Source organism: Ipomoea nil, unplaced genomic scaffold (assembly GCF_001879475.1).
Source record: "Ipomoea nil cultivar Tokyo-kokei standard unplaced genomic scaffold, Asagao_1.1 scaffold1259, whole genome shotgun sequence".
Classification (NCBI taxonomy): Eukaryota; Viridiplantae; Streptophyta; class Magnoliopsida; order Solanales; family Convolvulaceae; genus Ipomoea; species Ipomoea nil.
In genome coordinates, this window is record NW_017617687.1 from 2,276,733 (window position 1) to 2,289,448 (window position 12,716).

Genomic DNA, 12,716 nt, shown 5'->3' on the forward strand with positions numbered 1-12,716 from the left:
TTCTCCGCATAGGATTTGTGCTTGGTATTTCCCTAGCCAATCCATGCCCAAAATCACCTGTACCCCATCTAGTTTGAATTGGATTAAGTTGTTGGGAAATTCCACCCCTTGTATGGTAATCATTACATTTTCGTACATGCGGTCGCATTTTAGGATCTCGCCGGAGGCCACCTTGACCTGAAGTCGGACCTTGGTGCTGGCGTTGAGGCCGAGCTGAGTGGCAAACTCAGTTGCTATAAACGAGTTGGTAGCCCCCGAGTCAAATAATATAGTGGCGGGGGTGGCGTGTACCAGGAAGGTTCTAGAGACTACGTTGCTATCTCCAATCCTGGCTTTGCTTAGAGTAAGGATTCTTCCTTGAATGGTTGGTTTTGTGATCTGGTGGGGTGAGGCGGCCCTGGGGTTTTTAGGCCCGCGGGTGGAGTTTATGTGATTTCCTTCAGATTTCCTTTTGTACCCCAGGTGTGTCTCCCGGGGTTGGTTTGGCACTTGTTGTAGTTGGGACGCCTTGGCATAGGCCTCCCCGAGGGTTCCTGGCTCTTGTGTGGCCAGGGCTCTTTGATATTCGGGATCAAGGCCTGTTATGAACCTCTCGATCCTGATCCTCTCGGTGGGTACTAGCTCGGGGATGAGGCGAGCCAGTCGGTGGAATTGTTGGTAGTATTCCGTGATCGAGGTTGCACCTTGTTCTAGGCGGAGGAATTCTTCGTATATGGTGGCTCTTAGATGATTGGGATAGAATCGTTCTCGTAGTCGTGTTTTTAGGGATTCCCAGTTGAATCCATGGTTATGTTCACATGTGGGTCCCTCATGAACCCACCAGGTATCGGCCTCGTGCTTGAAGTAGAAGGAGGCTATTCTTACTTGGTGGTTCTCGGGACATTTGGTTGTCCTGAATATCTTGTCGAAAGTCCCGATCCATTCCTCGAGGGTTGTGGGGTCTTCGTTCCCTGAGAAGGTGGGTGGTTGATGTGCCGAGACTTGGTGGTGGATTTCCAAGTTCTCGTCTATTGATAAAGGTAGGGGAACGGTTGTCCTCAGTGCCTGGGCAATTTGGGCCAGGTGTTGTAGATTTTGGGTCAGGAATTCCTGAGTGGGGAGTTCTGGTGTTCCAACCTGTCTTCTTTTCGGTGCCATCCTGGTATTCATAGGTCGATGTTATTTTACATTCTTACCTTGATGCAATAAGCGGAGGAATAAAGTGAGGGAAGGTTACGTGTAGGTCTCACAATCTCACCGCGCGTCCTACGATTCCTGAATCCTATGTTCCTAAATACCTAGGGTTCAAGCCTAGTGTCTTAAGGCCCGGTCTTAAGAGCCTTACCCTAGGGTCAAACTTAGGCTCTGATACCAACTGTAACACCCCAGATTTTCAGGACATTTAAAACATATAAAATAAAGGTGAAATCTCATTAATTCAAAACGTAACATAAAGAGTACGGGGTGCTATGCCACACCTGAGCTAGAGAACTCAGGTGCACAGGCTAACTAACTAATATCCTTAACAAAGTAAATGCATAACATGGCACGCAGGCCGAAAGGGAACTATCTACTTCTACGTTCCAAGATCTAGCGCGCTCCAGTGACTTATTCTTCTGTGCCTGAAAGCCAAATATATATGTTCAGCGAGAGATGTTGGTAACCCACTCCAACGCGTTGAAATACAATACATATATATAGATACATAGATATACGAAAAGTCATTTCGAAGCACGAAGATATATCCTAAGAGACTCTAGCTTTCAAATCAGGGGACCGACTCGACAAATAGGGTACACACAATCTGCAGTCATAACCAAGTATATACGATTCTCGACATAGGGCACAGTTGTAGATAAACGCAACCAATAATCACAATTAAACACGTATAGTTTACTAGCAAGAATTCTATGGTCATGTTTCCATAACAGTCACAACATCAAGCCTTCTTATCTCATCATATAGCACACTTTGTTGGTGCCACAGGACCAATCGCATGCCCATACATGAGGGTCAGCGCATATAGCTCTGACACGGCCCCGTAGCACCCTGCCCCGTCTCACAATACGGAGGGGTCGATCGCAACCGACCGATGAACCGCAGTTCTATATAATATTTATATACCTGACCGGTCTTTACCAGCCTGGTTAACAGTTGGGATGGTTCTCAACCCATTCAACTGCCGTATAGTGGACCTTTGTCCTATATAATATTTATATACCTGACCGGTCTCTACCAGCCTGGTTAACAGTTGGGATGGTTCTCAACCCATTCAACTGCCCGTATAGTGGACCTCAGTCCTATATAATATTTATATACCTGACCGGTCTTTACCAGCCTGGTTAACAGCCGGTATGGTTCTCAGCCCATCCGACTGCCCGTATAGCCCGATTGATCTCAACCAATTCGGGGTAACATGCACACATAACACATAGCAAGCACATGCAACCCACATTAACACATTGGGAAGGGGGAGAAAACGTACAACAAAACCTATGCGTGATCCTTCACATACTAAGAATATTCCTAAGGGGTTCATACTTCTTTCACCTAGGTCAACGGGATACCAATTCAACTAGCATGCAATATATAAGACTCATGCGACCTACGAACGGCACCCAAAAATCCAACTAGACATAGGCACGATAGACGGAGTCCGTTGGGACACCACGGGGGTCGGTGGAACATCAAACGGGGATGCCGGGATCCCGAAGTGGGGTACAAACCAGCGGGTAGCCGGTGGGTGAGGGGTCACCCGCCGGCTGCCCGCCGGCGTTTTACTATTCCGGGCAGCGGGTGCCCGGCGGGCAGCTGCCCGCTGCCGGCGTTGCCCGACTAGGCCGCGGGTAGGTGGCGGGTCCCCTACCCCCCACTGACTCTTTTTCACCAAAAACGCCCCGGGAACCTTCGTGGAACTCGAAATCATGCTTAGACACTTTCAAACGCAATTGATAGCACACGTAGACAATTAATGGATCAAAATCAAGAAACAAACAGCACATAACCTATCATGCTTTTCTAAACATAATCAACACCCAATCATGCGAATTCCCACCCAATATACCAAGAATAATACCATACGAATCCCACGATATAACCTAAGGTTCTAATTATTTTTAAATCAACAAGAACACAATTCATCAAGATTCGGTACGAATATCATATAAATACCAAGAACATCATATAATCATTAAGAACATCAAGAACACCATATAATCATCAAGAACGTCATATAATCATCAAGAACACCATAATTATCAAGAACCTTCCATCATCAAGATCACCCATGGAATCATCCCACCAATAATAATATCACAATTCATCAATACACAATAATATGGGGAAATCCTAAGAGGGGAATCATAGCTATGAAAATAGGTTTTGTTGAGACATGGGTTACCTCTTAGCCTTAATTAATTCCTTGGCTATGAAGGGTCTTTCTTTAAGCTTTCTTGCTTTCTTGATTTCTTCTAAGGGGATTCTTGGAGCTCCTTGGGTGGTGAGAGATTATTGTGGTGGGAGTTCTAGGTGCCTCCTTATGTTCCCTATTTATATATTTAAGAGTCTTACTTAGGGCCTAATTACCATAGGTTTGCTAACTCTATTTCTTTTAGGACTAAGGATTGAGTTTATAGATGAGGACCCACGGACTATGGTGGGCCTTTATCCTAATTAATTCTGTAATTTAATTCCTTCTTTTGGGTTATTGATTAAATGATTTAATTGATTTTAGGGATCATAACACGGGGTGTTACAGCGCCACCCCAATACAGTAAAAGTTCCACCACACACCTTGCCAAGATTTATGTCACCAATTAACTTTGACGATGAATTGAGCCTTCTTCCAACCAAATTTTCAAATTGTTCTATAGCCTTCCCCGTCTCAAAGCTCAAGAATATATCATATATGAGATCAGAGCACAAATTAATTAAAGAAAATTCGAAAAAGGAAAAGTGATAGGCATATGCAGGTAGAGCCGTAGAGCCCCTAACTCCCTAAGCCAGCTTAATTATATATTTATATTGCAATGAAAACATTATATTAGTCAAAGGGATCTCCCAAACGTATCTTCTGTTCTTAAAAAGTTGGCTTCAACCATATATACGCCTGTTTGGTAAAATAGTTAGCCTATCAGTTAATTTTGACTTATTTGACTATTATTACCTGTTTGACTTGGTTAAACAATCAATATGAATGTTTAAGAGATAATGCCACATGGGGTCCTCCGAGTGGTTTTGTCATGTTTAATCCTAAACATTCAAATTGACCATTTGTGGTCCTTCAACTTTCAAATTTAACCATCCGTGGTCCAAGTTAACCACCCATGGTCCTTCAACTATTAAATTTTAACCAACCATGGTCCTTTCAAGAGGACTGCGGCTGGTTAAATTTTGAAACTTGAAGGACCATGTGACAGGATAATAGGCTGGCACCCGACCCGGATCACAAATGGGCATGGACTCTTGACTCAGCGTCACATGGGAACCCAACGGATAGAGACTCCAACGGTCAGGAATTCCAACAGGTGCCACCTTTACTGACATTGAAGACAGCATTGAAGCCCCCATTGATGAGAGAGACTTAAAGACCAGGCTCCTCATTTATGTCCGTGGTGTTACCGTTGGGACTCTAAGTATAAAGAGGGATCTCCTCAGCTAGCAAAGACACACTGTACTTTCTATACTAAGAACTAGAGCAATACCACTATTGTCTCTCTGACACATCGCTATTAGATTATCGTTATTATTATTTACCGGTAACGTTATTACCGTCATTGGTGCTTTCATTGAGAGCCTGAATCCAATACTCAAGCAGGCTACAACACAACTCCCTTTCTCTTTCAACAACAAGCTTGAAAGAATGGCGTCCCGCAGCTCCCACGGTTCTCGCAACGTGAACAATGGAAACGCCTCAGGTGACCTCCGTGACCTACTCACCAACAATCGTGGAGGGGACCTCCGAGACCGACTCAACAACGGAGGTGACCTCCGAGACCAACTCAACAATGGAGGTAACCTCCGAGATCTGCCCAACAATGGAGGGGCGAACCAAGTCGTGAACCTCCAAGCGACCATTCAGCAGGCAGTGGCAGCGGCACTGAACCAAGTGGCGATGGGACTGCAAGGCCAAGCGCCCCCGCCTCAGGAAATAGAGGTGGAATCCCCGCGGAGGGTGGACGCCCAGGACGCAGCACGTGCCGCGAGGGACGCAGGGCGTCGCGCTAGGAGCGGACCGGCCGGACGGCAACCTAGGCCCTCCCGCTCTGCCTTGGAACGGTTGGGACACGGGGCTCCCGCTCGGCAAAGGTCGGAGTCGCGTGCCGGGGGGTCCTCCGCTAGAGGCCCTCGCCGATACGAGGAAAGGGAAGCTGAGAGATCGCCCGTAGAAAGGATGGGCGAGTCTCGTGCGCCGGCCCCGCGCCGACACGATGACGAGTCGGCTCTGCGTCGACACTCGGATGAGCGACGCTTCGACGAACCGGCCCCGCGTCGGCACTCGGCGGAGCGACGCGATGAGCCGGCTCCGCGTCGGCACTCGGCGGAGCGACGCGATGAGCCGGCTCCGCGTCGGCACTCAGCAGGCGAACGACGCGTTAATGAGCAGGTTCCACACCGACACTTGGATGGACGAAACGTCGAGGAACCAGCCCCACGACACAGGGAGGAGCGGCAGCCGGCTCCGCGCCGACACCTTGACGAGCCGGCCCTGGTCGAAAGGCTGCAGAGAAGGATCGAGGAGTTAGCAAGAAGGGTGGAGGCACGGGAACAGTCGCCGGAACCTGAGGTACGGATGGCAGCACCGTTCTCCCCAAGCATCATGGACGTACCCCTGCCAAGGGACTTCAGGTTACCTGCCATCAAGGCGTACACCGGAGCCACTGACCCACGGGTCCACATGACTAGGTACAAGGCTGCCATGGTAATGATCGGGGCGGGGGACGCCATCATGTGCCGAGCGTTCTTGTCCACCCTGGATGGAACGGCCCAAGATTGGTTCAACACCATCCCGGACGGGTCGATCCAAAATTTTGGGGAGTTGTCAAAAAGCTTCCTAACATACTTCTCCGGTAGCATACAGCGTAAGAAACCATTCTCTCACCTCTGTGTAGTAAAGCAAGATAGAGGCGAGAGCCTCAAAGACTTCCTAATCAAGTGGAAAAAGGAAGTCAACAATGTCTACGATTTCGACTCCAAGGCGGCAATCCCGATATTCATCCATGCCTTGAGATCGGGGTATTTTCACAAGCAGCTAAACGCCCACCACCCCCGTTCTTACGAAGATTTGATGAGGACGGCTAGCCGCTATGCCGAGGCAGAGGACGTCGATAGGAAAAAGAAAGATGAGGAGGACGGCAGGAAGAATGGAAAACCTGGGAAAGCTGGTCCGCCCAGCCAAGCGCCACGTTCGAACCACCCGGCTGCAGGGAAAGGCCGGGACCATGAACGGCCTCGCCTGGTTCCCTTGCGTAACCTAACTCCGCTTACCCATCCCGTCAGTGTCATCCTAAAACAGGCTGAGGAGATGGGAATAGTCGAGTTCCCACCGGAATGCATGAAGGTCTCCCCGAAAGGGGACCAAGCAAAGTACTGCAGGTTCCATAGGCAACCCGGGCATGACACGGACGAATGTAATGTGCTAAAGAGACAGATAGAAGAACTCATCCAGCAGGGCTACTTTCGGCATTTTGTCAAGCGATCCAGGCAGCAGCAACAGCCGCAGCACGATCCATCAAAAAATCCACCAAAGAATGTCTGGAGGAAGGGGGATGGGGCCGAGCCATCCACCTCGAACGCCAAGAAAAGGGAGCACGACCAGATATCGGAGGAGGATGACAGCGAGAAGGAAACCGAGATGGCGCCCAGACGACAAAAGAAACACACCATACATTTCATCTACGGTGGACCAGCTGGCGGCGACACACCCACAGAGAGGAAGAAGTGGAGCAGGCAGCTGTACGTAGGAGAAGTGGTGAGTCTTCCCAAAGGGAAGAAACAGAGGCGGGAGGCCATCACTTTCTCTGACGAGGACCTCCCCGAGGGCCCCTTACCCCATCGCGACGCACTGGTGATTAAGATGGACATCAATGATACGATCGTACATCGCATCTTGGTCGACACGGGAAGCTCGGTTAACGTGATGTACTACGACGCCTTCACTAAGTTAGGGTTACCTAGAGGCCAGCTCAAAGAGGTACGAACTCCACTCTCTGGGTTTACTAGGGATTCGGTGGAAACAGAAGGGTCGGTGACCCTGCCCGTGGAGATAGGCACGAGCCCCAACGCTCGCAAGCTGGACATGGAGTTCATCGTGGTAAGGCTCACTTGTGCCCACAACATCATACTGGGAAGGCCAGCACTAGAGGACCTCAAGGCCATAATATCTGTGGAACACCTGTGTATGAAGTTCCCCACTCCGAATGGAATAGGAGTCGTCAGAGGCGACCGACGGGCAGCCCGGAGTTGCTACGTGAAGGCGTGCAAGAAGATCGGCAGCAAGGACTTACAGGTCCACACGATCGCGGAGAAAATTTTCAAAGAAGAAGAGGCCTGGCCCCGCGCCGAGCCCGTGTCAGAGACAGAAGACATAGTTCTCGATCCCTCCAGACCAGACCGAGTGGTGAAGATCGGCACAGGCTTAAGCCCAGAGCTAAGGGCCCAAATAGTGGATGTAATTCGCCGCTCTCACACGGTGTTCGCGTGGGGGCCAGAGGACATGCCGGGCATAGATCGAAGGATCATAACCCACAAGCTCGCGGTCGACCCCAGCAGAAAACCAGTGCATCAGCGAAAAAGGTATATGTCGGCGGAACGAAGAGAGTTCGTGAAAAAGGAGGTGACCGCATTACTCAACGTAGGGCACATCAAGGAAATTTACTACCCACAGTGGCTGAGCAACGTAGTCTTAGCTCCCAAAGGATCGACATGGAGGATGTGCGTGGACTACACGGACCTCAATAGGGCATGCCCTATGGACCGTTTTCCACTACCCAATATAGATCAATTGGTGGATGAGACGGCAGGATGTGAACTCATGAGCTTCATGGACGCCTTCCGTGGGTACCATCAGATATCCATGCATGAGGAGGACGCAGAGAAGACCGCCTTCACCACTCCCGAAGGGATATTCTGCTACTTGGTCATGCCGTTCGGATTGAAGAATGCCGGGGCCACATACACTCGCATGGTGGCGAAGCTGTTCAAGTCAGTACTGGGACGAAACATGGAAGCATACGTGGACGACATGATCGTCAAAAGTCGCAAGGCCACTTCCCATGCCGAGGATCTCAGCGAGGTATTTTCCATTATGAAAAAATTTAATTTGCGTTTGAACCCAAAAAAATGCACCTTCGCCGTTGATGGGGGCAAATTTTTGGGCTTCATGGTCACCAGGAACGGCATTGAGCCGAATCCAGAAAAAGTAAGGACTATCCTTGACATGGAGCCTCCGCGGTCCATAAAGGAGGTCCAGAGACTCAACGGGCGTCTGGCGGCCTTAGGCCGTTTTCTGTCGAAATCAGCTGAACGATCCCTCCCCTTCTTCCATATCTTGAAAAAGAGCAAAGGGTTCGAATGGACGTCAGACTGTCAAAAGGCCTTCGAAGAGTTGAAAAAATACTTGTTGTCCCCGCCCCTGCTTGCAAAGCCAGAGGCAGGTGAAACCCTAATTCTGTACTTGGGCGTGTCACAGGGTGCGATCAGCTCCGTGCTGGTCAAAGAGGAAGGAGGGACTCAGCGTCCCATCTACTACGTAAGCAAAGCCCTACACGACGCGGAGCTCCGGTACAGTGTGTTGGAGAAAACAGTATTTGCCATAGTCACCTCATCAAAAAGGTTGGCTCACTACTTCCAAGCTCACCCCATCCATGTACTTTCACATCAGCCGTTGGGAAGCTTCCTACGGAATACCAACAGTTCCGCCAGGATGGCACGGTGGGCCATGCACCTCAGTCAGTTTGACATAGATTTTAAACCGAGGCCCGCCATCAAAGGCCAAGCTCTTGCAGACTTTATAGTAGAATGCACCGCTCGGGAAGTGACGGACCAAGTGGAAACTGAAGATGGAGGGTGGTGGACTTTGTCCACAGACGGCTCTTCCAACAGCAAGGGCTGCGGCGGCGGCGTGGTGCTCGTCACTCCGGAGGGATTCCGCGCCTACTATGCCATCCGATTCCACTTCAAGTTGTCTAACAATGAGGCGGAATACGAGGCCCTCCTCAATGGACTGCGATTGGCGGCAGGACTACGAGCTGAAAAGGTCCGAATTCGATGCGATTCCAAGCTGGTGGTCAGCCAGGTGTCCGGGGAGTATGAAGCCAACGAAGGAAGCATGCAGAAATACAGAGACGCGGTGTTGAGAACCTTGCGCGAGTTCGAGGGATATGAGATACACCAGGTACCGAGAGAGCAGAACGCCGACGCCGACATGCTCTCAAAGCTAAGTACCGGAGTCCCCAGCCATATTAGGAAGATCGCTCGACTAGAAGACCTCGAGACTTCAAGTATTGACGTCTCGTGGGTCTTCCCTGTGCAGACTAGGGAGCCATGTTGGATTGATCATATCAAGCGATACAAGGCAGATGGCACCCTACCACAAGACGAGGCAGACGCCAAGGTAACGAAGTTACGGGCACCTAGCTACGTTGTCTCGGGCGATAAGTTGTACAAACGCTCCTACAACGGCACGTTACTAAGGTGTCTATATCCAGATGAAGCGAAGTTGGTGATAAAAGAAGTCCACGAGGGAGTATGCTCCGCGCATCAAGGGGCGTACACCATTGCGCGCCGCATCATGCTACAAGGGTATTTTTGGCCCAAAATGTTGAGGGATTGCGCCGAATATACAAAGCGATGTCCCAAGTGCCAAGAATTCCAAGCACTGCCGGGTCGACCTGCGACGAATTACACCCCGGTAAGCACCGCAATTCCTTTTTCAAGATGGGGAATTGACCTGGTAGGGGCCCTTCCCACGGGGACTGGAAGCAGAAAGTACATCATCGTGGCCATTGACTATTTCACGAAATGGGTGGAGGCCGAGCCCCTAGCGAGCATCACTGCAGCAAGGTGCAAAAGGTTTGTCGAGAAAAATATCCTATATCGTTTCGGCATCCCCTTCCAGGTAATCACAGACAATGGTCGTCAGTTCGAGGCACGAGAATTTTCAGAATTCCTAGCAGGATGGGGCGTTAAGCATAGCCGGGTGGCGGTATCTTATCCTCAGGCGAATGGGCAAGTAGAGAATGCGAATAGAACCATCCTCGACGGCCTCAAGAAGAAGCTAGAAGTAGCCGGCGGAGCCTGGGTGGAAGAACTCGATGGCATCCTCTGGGCCTATCGCATGACACCAAGAAGGGCCACCGGAGAAACCCCGTTCGCACTCGCCTACGGATTTGAAGCTCGGGCCCCGGTGGAAGTGATCATACCTAGTATAAGGGTGGAGGAATTCGAGTCAGAACAAAATGAACTCCACCAAAGGGTGGATCTAAACTTTTTGGATGAAAAGAGAGAGGCGGCATTCTGCAAAATGGAGAACTACGGTCGCCAGCTAAAGTCCTACCACGACGCGAAAGTCCGACCCCGTTACTTCCAAGTCGGCGACCTTGTGCTGTGAAGAAGGGAAGCCAGCCAACCCCTTGAAGGGGGAAAATTCGCAAAAAAGTGGGAGGGGCCTTACGTCGTGGAGGAGGTCGTTCGCCCAGGGACATACAAGTTAAAAACTACGGGGGGAAGAATGATTGACCGGGTATGGAACTCGGAACATTTGATCAAGTACTTTCCTTAAAAACCTTGTAATAGCAATCGTTAGAGTTAGTGCTTGGCGATCGCGGTCCGTCCGCTCTACATACTAAGAGTCTAGAAAATGGTACCTTACTTTCATGGTCCGTCCATGTTGCTTAATAAAACAGGTTTTGTACCATCTTTTACAAAATTTTCCGAAACGATATTTCGTGCTCATGGTCCGCCCATGTTAAAAAAAAAAATAATAAAATAAAAAAATAAAATAAAATAAAATTTGGCTGAGGCCGCGCCTCAGCCTCAGCCGAGGCACGCGACTCGGCCGCCTGGTCGAGGCCGCGCCTCGGCCACAGGCCGAGGCCACGCCTCGGCCAAGTAGCCGAGGCACTCGCCTCGGCCAGATGGTGGTCGAGGTCGCGCCTCGGCCACTGGCCGAGGCCACGCCTCGGCCAAGTAGCCGAGGCACTCGCCTCGGCCAGATGGCCGGGGCCATGCCTCGGCCTTCCTGGTCGAGGCGACGCCTCGGCCGTGCCTCGGCCAGATGGCTGAGGCCATGCCTCAGCCACATGCCGAGGCAACGTCTCGACCACGGCCCAAGGCCCTGCGCCTCAAAAAAAAAAAAAAAAAAAAAAAAAAAAAAAAAAAAAAAAAAAAAAAAAAAAAGCATGATAATTCCGAAGTAACTAGTTTATTTCGAATATTTTAAAAACAGCAGCAAGTTATCCAAACACAGAAACAAATTGTTCAACAACGAAGCTAGAAAACAAGGGAAAATCCCAAGACTACAAGCTACTCATGATCTGAGAACTCCTCAATCATAATGTGATCAAGTGGAACATTGGCGACGTTGCTAGTATCAATGCCGTGAAACTCATCCAATGAGTCCTCACGAGCGCCCGTAACATCATGTGTGGATTCATCCTCAGCATCAGGATCCAGATTCTTCTCTATTATAGGCAAGCCAAGGGACACGGGGTCAAAATTCGGAACCTTCTCCTTCAGCATTGAAAAGAGCTCCTGTTGCTTCGTGTACCGCCCAATGCTAAAAGCCACATGTGCCTCGGCCTCCACCGCTTCTTGACCGGCCCCAGTTTTGAGGAATTCTTGGATGGCCTCAGGAGTAGTCGTATAGCGCATCACGTCGTCTTTAAACTCGGCGGAATCCTTATAGACCTCCACAGCCCGGCCGAGGGCGTCGGCGTGGCCGGCACGGGTCCTCTCGTGGTCCTCCCGCTCCTTCACGATGGCGAGTTTTGCCGCTTCGTGCTCCTTCCTTAGGGCCTCAAGCTCGCCCTCCATCTTGCTTACAGCCTCTGCCCGAGCCAACAATGCTTGGTGTTCCTTCCTTAGCGCCCCAAGCTCGCCTTCCATCTTGCTCAAGGCTCCTTCCCGGATCGATAGCAAGTCCTTGAGGCTTTTGTTGTCCGCGTCCCTGATTTTAACATCCTCAATGAGCGAGTCCATCACCCGCCCTCGCTGGGCATGAATGATCTGTCCCTCTAGCAGGGCCTGAAAGTAAACAAAGTAAGACACACGCCAGGGCAGAGAGGAACATTAAGTATGAAAAACACTAACCTCAAAGCTGTGCCTGAGATAACGCTCTTGCAGCATGTTGACATCCATGGCTACAAGGTGTTCCACGTCCGCAGGAGGAGCGATACGGGCAGCATACTCAACCGCGTCAAGACTCTTGTTTATCAACGACGCTCCGGGTGGCACGTCCATTCCCAATCGAATCAAGTTGGTCCGGACACGCGAGCTAGACTCATTGGAAGTGTCTCCTTGCACCTCGGGGGGTTGAGGGGAAAAGGTAACGGCCGTAGGTGTGCGAGTCGGTGGAGGCCCCGTCACCCCCTCGTCAACCTTGGCTGAAGCAGGTGTACGCACCCTCTCAGTGACCTTTGTTGGGGTAGGCGTACGCTCAGCGATCTTGGACGGGGTCCGCGCGATCTTGGATGGGGTCGGCGTGCGTGTTGGCGGAGGCGGCATCACCTCCGTGGCCT